This window comes from Somniosus microcephalus, chromosome 3 (genome assembly GCF_052327205.1).
Source record: "Somniosus microcephalus isolate GS21.2 chromosome 3, FLI_Smic_1.0, whole genome shotgun sequence".
In the NCBI taxonomy this organism is placed as follows: Eukaryota; Metazoa; Chordata; class Chondrichthyes; order Squaliformes; family Somniosidae; genus Somniosus; species Somniosus microcephalus.
The window spans coordinates 65832632-65839768 of record NC_140989.1 but is presented as its reverse complement, the minus strand read 5'-3'; the positions used below and the strand labels follow the sequence as shown (position 1 = coordinate 65839768).

At 48.1% G+C, this 7137-nt stretch overlaps 1 protein-coding gene across 6 annotated transcripts in view; it reads right to left on the bottom strand.

The window, feature by feature from the left end:
* Window positions 1-7137, bottom strand: part of LOC147121110 (synaptotagmin-14-like) — a 262320-nt gene that overhangs the window by 37281 nt on the left and 217902 nt on the right. The window lies entirely within an intron of this gene.

Sequence of the window (7137 nt, the reverse complement as noted above, 5' to 3'; positions counted from 1 at the left end):
ACACAGCACTATTATATATCCTCCTTGTTTTATTTTTGATATGTACCGCAGTTAAATTAAGTTACGTACTTGAGTTAATTTAAGTGACAGATAAGTAACCCTCTCAGAATTTCCCTTGATAAAGGATCCCATTAGATGGGTTTATAATAAATGTTCGTGCAATGGACTATGCCATCAGTAAACCATTACTGGAATTAATTATGAGCTTAATGATATTTCAATATGTGACACAAGATATTCTCATTAACTGTGATCGTATTGTCATGAAATGGCATGAACACTTTGCCCTCTTCTCTTTTTTAAAATTCATTCTTGGGATGTGGATGTCGCTGACAAGGCCGGCATTTATTTCCCATCCCTAGTTGTCCCGAGAAGGTAGTGGTGGTGGGGCTAATTCTTGAACCGCTGCAAGTGGTTTGGTACAACTGAGTGGCTTGCTAGGTCATTTCAGAGAGCAGTTAAGAGTCAGCCACATCGGTGTGGGACTAGAGTCACATATAGACCAGACTGGGTAAGGATGACAGTAGTGAATTAGTTGCATTTTTACGACAACCCAATAGCTTCATGGTCACTTTTACTGATATCAGCTTTCTAGTTCCAGATTTTTTTTAAACTGAATTCAAATTCTCAAACTGCCATGGTGGGATTTGAACTCACATTCTCTGGATTATTGGTCCAGGCCTCTGGACAGATAGTCCAGTAACAAAGCCATTACATGTGCTGTGATGAAAGTACTAAAAATGGACCAAAGCTGAAGAAAAATAATTATACTTCAACAATTATTCCAGCACTAGCTGAAGATGACAAATGGAGCCCCTGATGACTAATTGAGCAAATTTATCATAAGGTGTAAACTGAACAATAGTCAGTAAGGTCTTAGCACTTGAGTAAGGTTCTGGAAGATTATGTCCAGACTCACTGGTGGCAGCAGCGGCCCTGGGTGGAGACTGAGTGCAGAGACCAAGGATTTAAAGAGCGGGGAGAGAGAGAGAGAGAGAGTGGCCCAGACTCACCAGAGGCAGAGGCAGCGAGAGTGGCCCTGGGTGGAGACTGAGCGCAGAGACTGAGTGCGTTTAAACAGAGTGCTGCGAGTTGGATGAGTCAGGGAGTTATGTGAGGAGTGGAAGGAGCTTTCTTGCTTCGCCTTTGTTTTTCCCAACTTTTCACCCTGTAGGAATTGGTTCAAGGAAAGAGTCAGAGAGCGGGAGCAGTTAAACAACAACAACTGCGAAACCGCTAAAGTGACGTCACAACCAGGGAAGGAACTGATTGATAAGTAGGACCTGGTGAATATTTCTACAGGCCAGTCGTTAAAGTCAAAGTAAGATCTCTAGTTTAGAGTAAGTAGTGTTTAATGGGAAGTAAGGACCCTAGGCCTAGAAATTCAGTAGCGCCCCGTTTGGGGCGCCAGCCTCGCCAGAGCGCCAAAAGTAGCGGCGGCTGCCCGCCGGAAATTCACTTTGCGCGCCCCAGAGGGAAGTGCGGCGCTACTGGAGGCGCCCCGCATCCCTCTTGGGGCGCTGCAGCTGAAGATCGCTGCGCAACATGCCGCAGCGCCACACGCTGCAGCACGGCGTGCTACGGTACTGCAGGCCTTCCTCCCCTTCTTAAAGGGGAGGGGCCTTGTGCAGCGCGATCGAGGATCGCGAGTGCCGGCAAAAGAGCCCGGCACCGAGGAGAAGTGCTGGGCTCTTGGAACACAGTCGGCACTCCGCGGGCTCAGGAAGCCGGGGACAGCAGCGCGGAGAGGTGCTGGCAGGCGGCCAGCAAAAAAAATGGCCGCCTCGCACCTCTCCTTTAATTAGCGCCTCTACCGCTGCAGGTAGGCCCCCTGAACCGTTCGCAAATAGCATCCCGCGTTAAAGCAGGGGGCGCAACTAAATATCGCGATCGGGGCGGTAGCGGGGCACTGTGCACACCGATGATGTCATCGGTAGCGGCGCAGCGCTAACGGCTAGCGCCGCCATTAGCGTCCCGCTAAATTTAGCGGGAGGCGTGGCCAGTCGCTTCCGACCCACTTAGCGCCCTCTTAAGGCGCTAACGGGTGGCGCAGCCACTGAATTTCTAGGCCCTAGTGCATTTAATGGCCCAGAAATTCGGGTCCCAACGCATGAGTACGCACTGGATACTCACGCGTAGGCCCAACGAAAGTGTCGGTTTCGTGCATGCACTGCGCGGGAAACCGACACTTCCGTTCCGCTGAAAGAAGGGGTTGACAGGTGGAACGCGTATGCCGGAGAGGCAGCGCGTGCGCATCGAACTTACGTTTTTTTTGCAGGGTTCTCCAGGAGGGTAAGTCTCCAGCAGTTACACTTTTAAAAAGCAGGCGCAAGGCCTACTTTTAACAAGGTAAGTGGTGAATTAATTAAAATTAAAACATTTTTTCCATAGGTTTATTATTTTTAAATACTTTAAAGAAAGGTAAGTTTATTTTTAGCCCCGTTAGAAAATGTAATTAATTTTTTCAAAAATTTAAATTATTGTTTAAAATAGTTGATTTCATGTAAGTTATAGTTATTTTTAAAATGTGATTAAAAAAAAAAAATTATTTGAAGTTTTAGTGATGTTTTGGGGCTTATAGTATTTATAGGTTTGACAGCTCTTTCTGTCAAACTTATGAATGAAGCATTCCCTGCTACCATTGGCTTTCCATGGCCCACGTGATCCCAGGGGACGCATCGAACTAACTGCGCCCCTGGGATACGCAAGCACTGCGCGCCAGCAGTTGGAGGAGGCCCAGGATCGGAATCCTACGCGGGCCCACAGCTCAACGGCCGGCACGCTAGGTAAGTGCAGGTCGGGGGCTTGCACCCGCGGGAAGCCCCTGACCCGAATTTCTGGGCCAATATTCTTTAGTTTAAAGGAAGTAAAGGGAGTAAATTAAGGGTAGGACATGGCAGGGCAGCTCGGTTGCATGGAGTGCTCCTCCTGTGCTATGTGGGAAGTCAGGGACGCTTTAGGTGTCCAGGGCAAACACATTTGCAGGAAGTGTCTCCAGCTGCAGCTACTCGAAATCCGTGTTTCGGAGCTGGAGCTGGAGTCACTGTGGAGCATCCGCGAAGCTGAGATCTTTATGGATAGCACATTTAACGAGGTGGTCACACCGCAGGTAAAGAGTGCAAAGGCAGACAGGAAATTGGTGACCGCCAGACAGAGTAAAAGAACTAGGAAGGTAGTGCAGGAGTCCCCTGGGTCCATCTCCCTCTCCAACAGATTTTCCGTTTCGGATACTGCTGGGGGAGATGGTTTCTCAAGGGAATGCAGCAAGAGCCAAGTCCGTGGCACTACGAGCGGCTCAGTTGCACAGGAGGGGAGGAAAAGGAGTGGGAGAGCAATAGTGATAGGGGATTCTATCGTAAGGGGAACAGACAGATGTTTCTGTGGCCACAGACGTGACTCCAGTAAGGTATGTTGCCTCCCTAGTGCCAGGGTCAAGGATGTCACTGAGGGCATTCTGAAGGGGGAGGGCAAAAAGTCAGAGGTCGTGGTTCACATTGGTACCAACGACATGGGTAGAAAGAGGGATGAGGTCCTGCAACAAGAATTTAGGGAGTTAGGTAGCAGATTAAAAAGCAGGACCTCAAAGGTTGTAATCTCTGGATTACTCCTGGTTCCACGTGCTAGTGAGTATAGGAATAGGAGGATAGAGCAGATGAATGCATGGCTAAAGAGTTGGTGCAGGAGGGAGGGCTTTAGTTTCCTGGATCACTGGGTCTGCTTCTGGGGCAGGTGGGACCTATACAAGTCGGACGGGTTGCACCTGAACCGGAACGGGACCAACATCTTTGCGGGGAGGTTTGCTAGTACTGTTGGGGGGGGTTTAAACTAACTTGGCAGGGGGATGGGATACGGAGTGGAGCTATAGTAGGGGGTGATGCACAGCCAAATATAGAGGAAAAAACATGTCAGCCTGGAAGACAGAGCAAATATGTAACGGCACAAGGGAGTATGGCAAGGCTGGATGGTATTTATTTTAATGCAAGGAGTCTTGCGAGTAAGGCAGATGAATTGAAGGTGTTGATGAGCACATGGGAGTATGATATTGTTGCTATCACAGAGACATGGTTGAGGGAGGGGCAGGACTGGCAGCTCAATATTCCGGGGTATAGAATCTTCAGGCGAGACAGAGGGGGGGGGGGGGGGGTAAAAGAGGAGGGGGTGTCACAATATTAATCAAGGAGGCAATTACTGCTGTAAGGAGGGATGATATCTTAGCAGGTTCCTCTAATGAGGTCATATGGGTAGAACTTAAAAACATAAAGGGGGCAAGCACTTTTCTGGGAGTGTACTGTAGGCCCCCAAACCATCAGGGGGAGATAGAGGATCCGATATATAGGCAAATCTCAGAGAAGTATAGAAATAATAGGGTAATAATAGTAGGGGATTTCAACTTCCCCAATATTAACTGGGATAGTCAGAGTGTGAAAGGCTTAGAGGGTGCGAAATTCTTAAAGTGCATCCAGGAAAGCTTTTTGAGCCAGCATGTAGAAAGTCCTACAAGAGAGGGGGTGGTACTGGACCTAATTCTAGGGAATGTAGCCGGGCAAGTGGTAGAAGTGTCAGTAGGAGAGCATTTTGGTGACAGTGACCATAATTTGGTGAGATTTAAGGTAGTCATAGAAAAGGACAAAGATGGACCGGAAATAAAGGTTCTAAATTGGGGGAAGGCCGGTTTTAATATGATAAGGCAGGATCTGGCCAAAATGGACTGGGATCAGCTACTTGTAGGAAAATCAATTGGAGTCTTTCAGAAAGGAAAGAGAGAGAGTACAACGCCAACATGTTCCTGTAAAGGCCAAGGGAACCCTGGATGTCAAGGGATATACAAGAATAGATTAGGAAAAAAAGGGAGGCTTTTGGCAGATGCAAAGGACTAAAAACAGTGGAAGCCCTAGAGGAGTATAGAAAGTGCAGGGGGGTACTTAAAAAAGAAATTAGGAGAGCGAAGAGGGGGCATGAAAAAACACTGGCGGGCAAAATAAAGGAAAATCCCAAGGTGTTTTATAAGTATATTAAGGGCAAGAGGATAACCAGGGAAAGAGTAGGGCCCATTAGGGACCAAAGTGTCAATCTGTGTGTAGATCCGGAAGATGTAGGTGAGGTTTTAAATGACTATTTTGCATCTGTGTTCACTATGGAGAAGGGTGATGTAGGTATAGAAATCAGGGGGATTGTGATATACTTGAACAAATTAGTATTGAGAGAGAGGAGGTACTAGCAGTTTTAGCGGGCTTAAAAGTGGATAAATCCCCAGGCCCTGACGGGATGTATCCCAGGCTGCTGTGTCGTCATGGCTTTGTCACGGGGAGATCAAGTCTGACCAATTTGATTGAATTTTTCGAGGGGGTGACTAGGCGTGTGGGTGAGAGTAGTGCAGTTGATATAGTCTACATGGACTTCAGTAAGGCTTTTGACAAAGTCCCACATGGAAGATCGGTCAAGAAGGTAAGAGCCCATGGAATCCAGGGCAATTTGGCACATTGGATCCAAAATTGGCTTAGTGGCAGGAGGCAGAGGGTGATGGTCGAAGGTTGTTTTTGTGACTGGAAGCCTATGTCCAGTGGTGTACCACAGGGATCGGTGCTGGGTCCTTTGCTGTTTGTAGTGTACATTAATGATTTAAATATGAATGTAGGAGGTATGATCAGTAAGTTCGCAGATGACACGAAAATTGGTGGAGTGGTAAATAGCGAGGAGGGAAGCCTCAGGCTATAGGACGATGCAGATGGGATGGTTAGATGGGCAGAACAGTGACAAATGGAATTTAACCCTGAAAAGTGTGAGGTGATGCATTTTGGGAGGACAAACAAGGCAAGGGAATACACAATGAATGGTAGGATCCTAGGAAGGACAGAGGATCAGAGGGACCTTGGTATGCATGTACATAGATCCCTGAAGGCAGCAGGACAGGTAGATAAGGTGGTTAAAAAGGCATATGGGATACTTGCCTTCATTAGCTGAGGCATAGAATATAAGAGCAGGAAGGTTATGATGGAGCTGTACAAAATGTTAGTTAGGCCACAGCTGGAATACTGTGTGCAGTTCTGGTCACCACACTATAGGAGGGATGTGATTGCATTGGAGAGGGTGCAGAGGAGATTCACCAGGATGTTACCTGGGCTGGAGCGCTTCAGCTATGAAGAGAGACTGGACAGGCTGGGGTTGTTTTCCTTAGAACAGAGAAGGCTGAGGGGGGACCTGATTGAGGTGTACAAAATGATGAGGGACATAGATAGGGTAGATAGAAAGGAACTTTTCCCCTTAGTAGAGGGGTCGGGTCAATAACCAGGGGGCATAGTTTCAAGGTAAGGGGCAGGAGGTTTAGAGGGGATTTGAGGAAAAACTTTTTCAGCCAGAGGGTGGTTGGAATCTGGAGCTCACTGCCTGAAAGGGTGGTAGAGGCAGGAACCCTCACAACATTCAAGAAGCATTTAGATGAGCAGTTGAAATGCAATAGCATACAAGACTACGGACCCAGTGCTGGAAAATGGGATTAGAATAGACAGGGCTTGATGGCCGGCGCGGACACGATGGGTCGAAGGGCCTCTTTCTGTGCTGTATAACTCTACGATTCTTTGTCACTTGTAGAAGTGTACCTCAACATGAGATGCTGTCTTCAGGACATGAGAGATGAGTAAAAAAGGAAACAATGTGATATATAATGCTGGATTATGGAATAATAAACATTTTAGCCTGAATTTTAATAGTTTGGCGGGTTGGGAGCAGAGGGGCGCTCGGAAGCAACGTTCCCTATAAGGTGCATGGCTGCGCACCTGTCTGCCGGTCCCGTGCAGCCCGGGACCGGCTTTTTCAATGTAAAGTTTCACACATGCGCGAAATTGTGAATGGGCCGCTCAGCCTTAAAGGAGCCGCGTACCCCCAAAAATAAGAAGGAACATTGCTCTGAAGTGGTTGGGGAACAGGCTTCCCGCAGGCCCTGCCGAATTTAACGGTAACGATTCGCGCCAGAGCTCCAGATTAGGGGCCTGAGCAACAGGTTGGGGCCGGAGGAACGGGGGCAGGGGGCTGAGGTTCGGGAATGATCAGGGCCAGAGAGCCAGATCGGCGGCCGGAGAAGGGGGCGTTTGGAGCATCATTGCAGGGCCGGGAAGAGTGGAGTGGTGGGCAGACGACATC